The sequence below is a fragment of the Protomyctophum parallelum genome, assembly GCF_964188405.1.
Source record: "Protomyctophum parallelum genome assembly, chromosome: 14".
Taxonomy (NCBI): domain Eukaryota; kingdom Metazoa; phylum Chordata; class Actinopteri; order Myctophiformes; family Myctophidae; genus Protomyctophum; species Protomyctophum parallelum.
Window position 1 is genome coordinate 6020356 of NC_139709.1, and position 12538 is coordinate 6032893.

The 12538-nt window shown below is 46.3% G+C and overlaps 1 protein-coding gene across 1 annotated transcript in view; it reads right to left on the minus strand.

Moving 5' to 3' along the window:
* The window catches only part of pappa2 (pappalysin 2), a gene marked incomplete at both ends in the record, with an annotated part of 139420 nt that overhangs the window by 42634 nt on the left and 84248 nt on the right, over window positions 1-12538 (minus strand).

A 12538-nucleotide genomic window follows, 5' to 3' on the forward strand; every position in this document is an offset into this window, starting at 1 on the left:
ACTCACTCCAGAGGGCCACTATAGTTCCACACTCACTCCAGAGGGCCACTATAGTTCCACACTCACTCCAGAGGGCCACTATAGTTCCACACTCACTCCAGAGGGCCACTATAGTTCCACACTCACTCCAGAGGGACACTATAGTTCCACACTCACTCCAGAGGGCCACTATAGTTCCACACTCACTCCAGAGGGCCACTATAGTTCCACACTCACGCCAGAGGGCCACTATAGTTCCACACTCACTCCAGAGGGCCACTATAGTTCCACACTCACTCCAGAGGGCCACTATAGTTCCACACTCACTCCAGAGGGCCACTATAGTTCCACACTCACTCCAGAGGGCCACTATAGTTCCACACTCACTCCAGAGGGCCACTATAGTTCCACCCTCACTCCAGAGGGCCACTATAGTTCCACCCTCACTCCAGAGGGCCACTATAGTTCCACACTCACTCCAGAGGGCCACTATAGTTCCACACTCACTCCAGAGGGACACTATAGTTCCACACTCACTCCAGAGGGCCACTATAGTTCCACACTCACTCCAGAGGGCCACTATAGTTCCACACTCACTCCAGAGGGACACTATAGTTCCACACTCACTCCAGAGGACCACTATAGTTCCACACTCACTCCAGAGGGCCACTATAGTTCCACACTCACTCCAGAGGACCACTATAGTTCCACATTCACTCCAGAGGGCCACTATAGTTCCACACTCACTCCAGAGGGCCACTATAGTTCCACACTCACTCCAGAGGGACACTTCAGTGCATCCAGAAAGTATTCACACTCCTTCACTTTTTCCACATTTTGTTTTGTTACCGGCTCATTTCAAAAGGGATTAAATTCGATGAAAAAAGTATTTTTGAATATTTTGTTAATTTATATTTAAATAAGAAACTGGGGAAAAACACATTCTTGGTTTAGTACTTTGTTGAGGCACCTTTGACAGCAATTACAGCCTTAAGCCTTTTTGGGATTTTTTGGGTTCTGTACAGTGTGTACAGTATTAAAAACATGTAAGAAATGTGAGCTGCTATATAAATATTTGAAGTTTTTCAGAAAACTTAGAATCTGCCTCAGGCCTAAATAACAAACACTTGAATTATCCTTTCATTTTCATTTTCGTTTGGGGAGGGCAAGGCTTGTGTTAACACACACACACACACACACACACACACACACGGAGGGGAAAGGAACTGATTGGAATAACGCGTTCCTTCCACGCGCTACGAAACTCCCCCCTGTCAGGTGTAAAGGAGCAACTTGGACACTCAGGCATGAAGGAAGCATGAGTTCAAGTCCGTTGCTCTCCCCTTGTCCCCCATATATGGGGACTAGGTTGGTGGAGGGTGTGTAGAGCCCAGGATCACATTAGATGATTGACACAGGGGTGAAAAATGGGTTACAGAATCGTGGGATAAAAAATATATATAAAAAAAAAGAAAAACACACGCACGCACGCACGCACGCACACACGCACACACGCACACACACACACACACACACACACACACACACACAGGCCATAAGGAGGGGCTATTAGTTCGTATTTAGCTATATTTGGCTATTAGGTCGTATTTAGATAGGACCTAGTTGTCATTTACTGCCATTAAAAGTCCATAGACTTGGCTGCCACATGGTGGCGTAATTTGGGAAAGCCCTGCATTTGGAGAGAGGCTATAGCTGGCAGCCTTCAGAACGCTAGGAGAGCATATGGTCAACGTTAGCTCAAGCTAACACGCCACGGCCGCCCCACACGATGTGTCTACACAACCGTAACACGGAGAATCCTGCTCACTTTAATAGCTCTATAAAATTTTATGAATCTTTAACATTGTATAGAATTTGTTTTATAAGCCATTATAAAATATACTGGTGTTGAGGCGGCCATTATTTAAAACCTGATACAGCTGTAGTGGTGGTGTGCATAGATTGTTGTGGTCTACTGTGTGTGTGTGCGTGTGTGTGTGTGTGTGTGTGTGTGTGTGTGTGTGTGTGTGTGTGTGTGTGTGTGTATGTGTGTGTGTGTGTGTGTGTGTGTGTGTGTGTGTGTGCGTGCGTGCGTGCATGCGTGTGCCTGTGCGTGCGTGCGTGTGTGCGTGCCAGTGTTTTCGCTGCGCTGAATGACGCGCGATATGGCCTTCGAGCATACATACCCCGAAAACCCCAAAAGCCACACTTAATATTATTTCTCTATAATCAGTGTTTTATGTCATAAATCGTTGCCTCGCTGCTGACTGTGTGAAAACGCTCTTTGGGGCAGAATTCGCCTCCTGGACAGAAAAAAGACCACAACAACAGACATATGTGGACATCATGGCTATTTTCAGGGAGAATCAACACAAGCACAAACAACATGCTGTCAATGTTCTTTGAGTATCAGTGCATTGCAGCACAAAAAGGGAAAAGAAGAGGAGAATAATTCTGACCTCTGATTATTGCAGCAATAAGTACAGTGCGTCACGTGCGTGCGGAGGCATGTCTGCTCTGCAACTGCCAGCATTCGCGGAGAAAAATAATCGGTTTCTTTCTTTCTTTTCGGGGCTATGATGACACCGCGCTGTTAACATGTCTATGATGACACGGCTCTGTTAACATGCCCACAGCATGATTTATGCTTCGTCTCTCAACAGAAATGACGTGTTTTTTCAACAATTTAATCTACCGTGTTAGGCCTTTAAGATCATGAGCGTTGGGCAACACTGAAACTGGACAATTTTGTAGGAAGAAAGACAACAAGCAGAACGATTAACCCATTCTGACCTGGGATCAGATTCATACGAGGTTTCCACTGGACACACACTATGGTCTGATGAACCCATTCTGACCTGAGATCAGATTCTAAAAAATGTCAGTCGTTCTTCGGTTTTTCAAAAATAGCAGACCTACAAGCTCGTAGCGCGCCACTCGGTGGCGCGCTATGAGCTTGTAGATCTGCTATTTTTCAATAGCTAAAGCGCGACATGATGCTAACACCAAAATGGGTTCCCGCACAACATGGGTTAAAACCAGGGACGTGCCCTGCACAATGTGTTCGAGAGGCGCAAGGTGCTGGAATTCCCTTAAAAGGGCAGTTTTGGCCCAAAAATAGCGGATCCACAAGCTCAGGAATGTGGCACATTGAGAGCTTGTATAGATCAGCTATTTCTGGGGGCGTATAACCTCACACTCTTATAGGGATTGTGACATTAAAAAAAAGGTTTTGGAATTGTTCTTATTTTTTTTAGGTTTTCTAATCTCAATTGCACCCAAAAAACATGAACTTTTAACATTCAGTAGATTTTCTGTGATCTGGGGTTTTCTGGCTCAAACAGGTGATCTGATTTCCCGGCAGATTGTGATGTAAGATCCTGCAAATCCCATATATGTCAATGGGATTTGCCAGCAGATGTCACTGTTTTCACTGTTTTGCCTGTTTTCATTGTAGCTCAAAAGGCTTCCAAACCCCAAAGAAAACGTCAGACCACAGAAAATCCACTGAATGTTCAAAGTTCAGGTTTTTTGGGTGTAATTGAGGTCATAAAACCTAAAAGAAAAAAGAAAAATAAATGAAAATGAATGTCATAAAACCTTTATAGCTATACTGAAGATGCGGCATACATTACGTATACAACATGGGTTTCTATACACAGAGGCGCAAATTGCATGCGTTTGAGTTCAGGAGAGTTAATTCGGAAAGAGGCGATTCTTCCTGAACTCTGCCTTTGCGTATATATGAGGGCATGGAAAGGAAAGGAAGGACAGTGCTACCAGTGTTGTCTTTGGCATCAAATTTCTATTTTAGTTTTAGTCTTTGTCTTTTGAATAGTTTTCATTTAGTTTTAGTCACATTTTAGTCACTAAATGTCATAAGATTTTAGTCGACTAAATCTACAGGTGATTTTAGTCGACTAAAAATGTATTTTGGTGGGCCTTGATGCCGTCGTAATGACTGTTTTTACACTTGCTGAAAATAGCCGATCTACAAGCTCACAACGCGTCGCAACCAAAGTGTAAAATGACTTATACTGGATATCTTGTCCCACTAGTCCCTTTATAACATTTTAGTCTAGTTTTTATTTGTTGACGAAATTGTCAATATATTTAGTCTTAGTTTTAGTCATCATAGATAGTTTTCATTTAGTTTCCATTTAGTTTTCGTCAGTGGAAAAAGGTAGTCGACGAACATTTTTCGTCTTAGTCGACGAAAACAACACTGACTGAGAGGATGGAGACAACCTTCATCCTGCACATGTACGAGTTATTAAATATTAGAGCACATGTACTACTTATTAAATTGTATTAGAGCAGCGCTATAATGTAACTGTCCTCCTCTACCCTGGATTTGAACCCAGCTTCCTGTGCTGACATTTTATTTCTTTACTCTGGTCCATGTAGTATAAGGCTATATGGACCAGAGCTACATCCCGTATACCTGCTTTCTCTGCACCATTTAAGGCCGTTTCCAAATGTTAAAAGACCAATATTGTTATGAAGAAAAACAAGATGTTAAGACCGCTAAAACAAATAGGAATAAAGTTAACCTTCAGAAAAAGCGTTGTTTATGGCTTCTGAATGTAGGTCTTTTAACATGTAATGTCTATGGATTGACGTCACGTCATCAACACCACTATAGCTCATAAAAGGGGGCGGGGAAGGGCTGTGAGATATAGGCCTATTGGCTGGACGGGCGGGCTGACCGAGCTATCGACCAATGGTAGCAGGAGACAGCTGGTGAAGCTGCCTCAGCTATAGCTATGATGCACCGAGGATTTGGACCTTCATATCAGAGAGGCAGGCCTACCTCGGTCGATGGCTTTAACCCATTCTGACCTGAGATCAGATTCATACGAGGTTTCCACTGGACACACACTGGTCTGATTAACCCATTCTGACCTGAGATCAGATTCTATAAAAATGTCAGTCGTTCTTCGATTTTTCAAAAATAGCAGACCTACAAGCTCATAGCGCGCCACTCGGTGGCGCGCTATGAGCTTGTAGCTCTGCTATTTTTAAATAGCTAAAGCATGACATGATGCTAACACCAAAAGGGGTTCCCGTTCAGAATGGGTCAAGAGGCACGTGAAAAAACCACTTCTATGAACTTTCATAATATTCAATGTCACTGTTGTAATGTTATATACGATTGACTAGATTTGAACTTGAATCACTCTGTTCTAACCAGTGTTTTTAACTCGAACGTATAAAGCACTTGTCTTTGAACTGCATTCATTTACTGTATGTCTGAAAGGTGCTCTATGACTACATATTATTATTATTATTGTTATTGTTATTACAGCACCTCCCCTGAGCTCAAATGACGGCTGAAACAACCGAGGCCTCAGTGGTCAGAGAGTGGTCAGTGAGTCCACACGCATTAACAGCGTGGCTGCAGCTCATTCACACCACTAATGACCCCCCCACCCTCCCACCTCCCACCCCAGCCCCAGGAATGAATGGAGCATCAACAAAACAACGTATATATATACACACATGGCTTATTTATGTTATCCATCTCATGTTTGACCCTATTTGATATTTGCATAATTATGTATAGCGCTGTACAGCGTGAGTGCGTGCGGTATGTTGCTATATATCGGCGCCGTTGGGCAGAGACCTTGCATCTCCACATTCTAACTTTCTGTGTGTTTTTTTCTTAAATTAACGCCCTACTACGATCATACTACGATCATACTTAAATTAACGCCCTACTACGATCATACTACGATCATACTACGATCATACTTAAATTAACGCCCTACTACGATCATACTACACGTCAAATAATCATACAAAGTAGCAGATCTGCAAAGCTCGTGCAGTGCTTTGCTTGTACAGTTTTACGTTACAGTGCGAGTGAGAAAAATGGAACGGAGGCTGCCCGTTCTTCCAGCGCGGATAGGAGGCGGTCAGTGTCTGTGAGCGCCTGGGGGCGGTCCCAGTCAGTGGCTGTAGGCGCCTGGGGGGCGGTCCCAGTCAGTGTCTGTGGGCGCCTGGAGGCGGACCCAGTCAGTGTCTGTGGGCGGTCCCAGTCAGTGGCTGTGGGCGGTCCCAGTCAGTGGCTGTGGGCGGTCCCAGTCAGTGGCTGTGGGCGCCTGGGGGCGGTCCCAGTCAGTGGCTGTGGGCGCCTGGGGGCGGTCCCAGTCAGTGGCTGTGGGCGGTCCCAGTCAGTGGCTGTAGGCGCCTGGGGGGCGGTCCCAGTCAGTGTCTGTGGGCGCCTGGGGGCGGTCCCAGTCAGTGTCTGTGGGCGCCTGGGGGCGGTCCCAGTCAGTGTCTGTGGGCGCCTGGGGGCGGTCCCAGTCAGTGTCTGTGGGCGCCTGGGGGCGGTGCCAGTCAGTGGCTGGGGGCGCCTGGGGGCGGTCCCAGTCAGTGGCTGTGGGCGCCTGGGGGCGGTCCCAGTCAGTGGCTGTGGGCGCCTGGGGGCGGTGCCAGTCAGTGGCTGGGGGCGCCTGGGGGCGGTCCCAGTCAGTGTCTGTGGGCGCCTGGGGGCGGTCCCAGTCAGTGGCTGGGGGCGGTCCCAGTCAGTGGCTGTGGGCGCCTGGGGGCGGTCCCAGTCAGTGGCTATGGGCGCCTGGGGGCGGTCCCAGTCAGTGGCTGGGGGCGGTCCCAGTCAGTGGCTATGGGCGCCTGGGGGCGGTCCCAGTCAGTGGCTATGGGCGCCTGGGGGCGGTCCCAGTCAGTGGCTGGGGGCGGTCCCAGTCAGTGGCTATGGGCGCCTGGGGGCGGTGCCTCTGACGCATCAAGGGAGACGAAACCGGGCGCTACAGTAACTCACTGTGTATATTATATCTGCTATTTTTGGAATAGCAAAGCGCTATAAAATCAAAAATTTCACGGATGCTTTCCCCGGTTATAACGAGCTAGCAAACCCCAGGCTAACACGGCACGCACGCACGCACGCACACACACACACACACACGCGCACACACACACACACACACACACACACACACACACACACACACACGCGAGCGCAAGGCAGATGAGAAGACAGAGATCAAATGTTAAGTACAGCGAGTTTGTGCATACACCGCTGCGGGCAGCCAACGGAGCCACGCGGAGCCTTTCCTCGTAAATCCGAGCTTATAGCACTTAAATCTGAAGGCCTAGAATATATGAGGATGTTCCCTGTTTACCGTCTCTTCCCATGGTAACCGCGGGGCCGCTACGGGCTAGCGTGTGGCAAAAATAAAGAGGCACACGAATACAAATGGAACGCGCATCAACGATGTGAAATATTTGAACTATCTTTAATCCATTTCGGGCGGGAACGTCCTTTTGGTGTTTTACAAAGCATTATCTTATGCTTTATAGCTATTTCAAAATAGCAGATCTACAAGCTCATAGCGCGGCACCGAGTGCCGCGCTATGAACTTGTAGGTCTGCTATTTTTGAGAAATCGTGAAAAAAAATGTGGCGCAAATCTTTGAATATATATTCTTTCAGAAGCGAACGTTTTTAACTCAAATCTTTGCTTCTGGGGGGGGGGGGGGGGGGGGGGGGGGTTCCTGGAATAACATATTTTCAGATGGTGGTCAGCGGCCAATTACAAATCATTTTTGGGGGTTCTTGACATGAAATACTGAGCACCACTGATACAGAAACATGCAGGTATTTCAGAAAACTGTCAGAATTTCGAAGACATTTTATTAATTTTGACGTCAGGCCTAAATGGGTTAAGCAGCCAGGAATGCGTGCGTGCGGGTGTACGTGTGTGTGTGTGTGTGTGTGTGTGTGTGTGTGTGTGTGTGTGTGTGTGTGTGTGTGTGTGTGTGTGTGTGTGTGTGTGTGTGTGTGTGTGCGTGCGGGCGTACATGCACGCTGGGCTGGACCGCACGTTGAGCCAGGTATGCCTCCAGACCCAGACATCCATCCCTCCCGCTGCCGACCCGGTTCAAGGAGTTCTGTCTGGATATCGGATGAACTCGCTGACATGTCCGCGACGTCGGGCAATGTTAGAGTCATGTGTTACATAAAAAATATATTAATATTAGCCCCTCCTTTGTGGCCAGCTTGGAGGGTTTGTGTAAACACAAACATTGTGTAAACACAAACATTGTGTAAACACAAACATCGAAACATCCAAATCTCGCATCTGCAAATCCATATGGAGTACCCCTGATGTCATCAATATGATGTCATATAGTAATGACGTCATAGACTACTAGCCTGTACTCCATATTTGGGCATGCCTCACATGGAACTCCATATATGGGCATATAGAAGGGTCCCACATAAGAGTACCTGCACAGGGGGAGCATGTGTTCCCAACTTGCATCGTTCCCGAGTAGTCAGGTGCTCAAGGTGAACCGGTCTAGAAACCGTTAAAAAAGGCTTTTCATGTAGTTTGCTGATATAGAATGAAGAAAATGCCAGCACTCAATGTACAGTATATGTCCTTGTGTATGTCCACATGATTTCATGTAACTCTGACGAGCAGACAATGTGCACGTTTCGGCCTTGTCGGCCTTCCTCAGAACTGTTACGTTCTTAGCTTATACGCATGTTTCATGATATATACTTTTTATATGTGATGTATGCCATTCTTTCTGTTCTTGCTTAGTGTAAGTCTCTCTGGATTAAGTCTGCGTCTGCGTCTGCTGAATGCCTAAATTGTAAATAGTTGACAACGCTGAGGAAGGCCCGGGCTAGGCCCAAACACGCACGTTGTCTAAAATCACGTGAAAAAGGACATACATTCAGTGCTGGCATTTTCTTCATTCTATCATGCATCATCTATCATTCTATCATGCACCCCCAGCTATGGGACGATAGTGGTTTAGCCCCAGGAGCTGCTTTTAACATTGATCCGGTTGCTATGCAACGCCTCCGTCACCACCACTTTTACTACATCTACGCTAACAGCTAGCAGCAAAAAAAAAAAAAAGAGTTAAAAAAAACGTTTTGTCCCGACCCGACCCTTTGGTGTTGTTTGGGCTTTGATCATGGACTTACCAGTAACTCCATATTTGGGCATGGCTGACTCATGGTGAGATTATATGTGATGACGTGGGCGTGGAAGCCGCTCAGCTTTAAAAACGCGATACAACACAATCTCATTTCATTTCACGAGGTGACCAGTTGAGCTGCGAGACAGTTAGATCAGCAATACTAAAGGTAGCATCCCTCCTTGACAAACCTCTGGCAGAACATCAGTCCCACCCTGGGCAAGACCTACGCTGCAGAGGCTATCATTTGTTCGGGCGGAAGTTGCAGGGTTTTAGCGGAAGCATCACGCTCACAAGGAAATTACGTTGATGCTTTACAAATCAGTTTACATTCTCCGCGAATGAAACAAGTGCTGAAATTGGTCGGGAAAATACATCTGACGAATGTTCCCAGAGGATACGTCCGCCGATACCTTCTCTGCCTTACGTTGTGACCAGGCTTTACTTTATGCTTCTCTGCCTTACGTTGTGACCAGGCTTTTCTTTATGCTTCTCTGCCTTACGTTGTGACCAGGCTTTTCTTTATGCTTCTCTGCCTTACGTTGTGACCAGGCTTCACTTTATGCTTCTCTGCCTTACGTTGTGACCAGGCTTCACTTTATGCTTCTCTGCCTTACGTTGTGACCAGGCTTTACTTTATGCTTCTCTGCCTTACGTTGTGACCAGGCTTCACTTTATGCTTCTCTGCCTTACGTTGTGACCAGGCTTTACTTTAGGCTTCTCTGCCTTACGTTGTGACCAGGCTTTACTTTAGGCTTCTCTGCCTTACGCTGTGACCAGGCTTTTCTTTTCACAGATAAGTAAGCCTGGGACCGAGGCTACATCCGTCCTGCCCCACTTCTCCCAGGCTGTTTGTGAATTGGTCAAGCTTTGCACAGTTGTGCACACTGTATACCCACATCACAAGTGGTGGTGAATACACAATAATAACACGACAAAAAATAAAGAGTTCTTCCATAAACTTAATCATGGCTGAAATGTGCTGGACGGTGCATCTGAAGTGTAAATCTGTACCAACGGCATACCTCCCTGCAGCTGTGGCAGTGGAGCACAAGGTCTACGCCTTTGGAGGTGTCGGTGACGTCATCAACCACGGGAACCGGATTCGTGTGAACATCTTCAACACGGTGTCTTTGAGCTGGAGGAAGTTGGCTTATGTGACGAGAGGAGGAAAACGACTCCTTGTGATTCCCTCCAACCGCATATTACACACAGCTGTTCTGATAGGAGATATCATCTACATCTGGGGGGGACTAACGGATGCCTCTTTGCCCAGAGACGTCGTCATCGGGGAAAATGACAACGTTCTTCATGGATTTGACGTGGACACCCACAGATGGTTCAAGCCAGAGACTTCTGGGGCTTTTCCAGAGGGGAGGTGTGGCCACTCATCCTGTGTGTTAGGACATCTGCTGTATATCTATGGCGGATACAACGTGGTTACTGGGACATGCACTAATGGCATCTACAGGTTGGACACCACCACAATGGTCTGGGCTCTAATTAATACCACAGGACTTGACTCATCACGTCACCTTGCCACCATTATTGGGACAAAGATGTTTGTTGTGGGGGGCTCACGGGTCCTCGGAAACAACATCAGAGTGTTTGACACAAATAACAACTCCTGGCTGAGCACAGCTTCTGCACCACAGTGTCCAGAAGAATCCATGCCTCATACAGCTTTTGCATACAATGGAGAGCTATATGTAATGTTTCCTGGCAACAAGAGAAAGTCCTCCAATAATATATGGAACTTCAATCCAGAGACCTTCTCCTGGAAAAAGGTGGAGCCCAAGGGGAAACGCCCACAGACCTGGAGAGGTGTGAGAGATGTGATGTCTTGTTGCATGCTGGGAGATCATGTCATCCTCTTTAGAGGATACAGCGGCAAACGCAAAAGCGGTTTTTTGAACATCTTAGACTTAAGTCCTAGTTTGAAGACGTTATGCAAGCTAGCAGTTATTCAGGGCCGTCTGGAGCGGTCTGGACTCCCACACGACATCAGGTGGGAACTGGCAGCCATGACTACCAACAGCCAATAGGAACTGGCAGCCATGACTACCAACAGCCAATAGGAACTGGCAGCCATGACTGGCTCAACAGCCAATAGGAACTGGCAGCCATGACTGGCTCAACAGCCAATAGGAACTGGCAGCCATGACTGGCTCAAAAGACATAAATAGAAATAAAATCACTAGTGCACAAAAGCAAAATCACAATCATGTGAAGTTAGGGGCGTTCTTATCATCATACAATCATCACTTTTCTGTCCTAACTTATCTTAACTATTTAAGCTCTCAGCCAATTGAGAACCCCTGCCATACCCTCAGGTATACCCTCACAAAAAGCTTGCAGTAATTCTGGTCTCTATACCGCCTCCCTCTGGTCAGCCGGGGGCGCCTGATGGAGGGGAAAGGAACTGGTCGGAATAACGTGTCCCTTCCACACGCTACGTCCACCCGGGGAAACTACGCCACCTGTCAGGTGATAAGAAGCGGCCTGCACTCCTCATGCATTGAAGGAAGCATGAGCTCAGTTCATTCGGGTGAACAAAATGGGTTACAAAATCGTCGGGATAAAAATCTAATTAGGTTAATTATTAATAAATCACACTCCAGTGAAGTGAGGGCTATAGCCTATCTTTTAATGTTTGCTTAGTGAGCACTTAAAACAAACATTACCAGGCAAAAGTGCTCTGAAAAATGTGATGTTACTGTTTGTGGAAATAAAGAAAAATGCAATAAATATATTGATTAAAAAAAAACCAATCCATAAACTTGGCTGCGTCACGTTAAAGGGATAGTTCAGATTTTTTTTAACTTAAGCTGTATGAAATACTTGCCATTAATATAGTGGTTGCAACTGTATTAATTGATTGCCAGAGTCCCGTGGTGGGAGTTCTGCTCTGGTTTTGGTGAATATTAAGTAGTTCCGGTCATTGTGTGTGTGTGGGGGGGGGGGGGGCACTGGGGGCCACGCAGTAAAGGTAAATTAATCCACAAAACTAACGTTATTTGTATTGTTGACCTATTTCTAAAATATTAGTGCAACTTTCGTTCTTTTTTTACCCCTCTATCACACAGAACTATGTTTTTTGTGTCCATATCACTACGCCCAAAACATAGTTCCATGTGATAGAGGGGTCAACGTTGAACGAAAGTTGCGCTAATATTTTAGAAATAGGTCAACAATACAAAATACGTTCGTTTTGTGGATTAATTTACTGTGTGGCCCCCTGTACCCCCCACAAAATCACCGGAACTACTTAATATTTCACCAAAATCAGAGCAGAACTCCCACCACGGGACTCGGGCAATCAATTAATACAGTTGCAACCACTATATTAATGGCAAGTATTTCATACAACTTAAGTTCAAAAAATCTGAACTATCCCTTTAAAAGCGCTCTAAAGAAACCTTAAAAAGCCTATTTATTTGACTGTGGGAGGAGAAACAGAGAAGCGATGTTAACCCATTTTGGGGCGGGAACCCCTTTTTGGTGTTAGCATTATACGTTATGCTTTAGCTATTGAAAAAATAGCAGATCTACAAGCTCATAGCGCGCCACCGAGTGGCGCGCTATGAGCTTGTAGGTCTGCT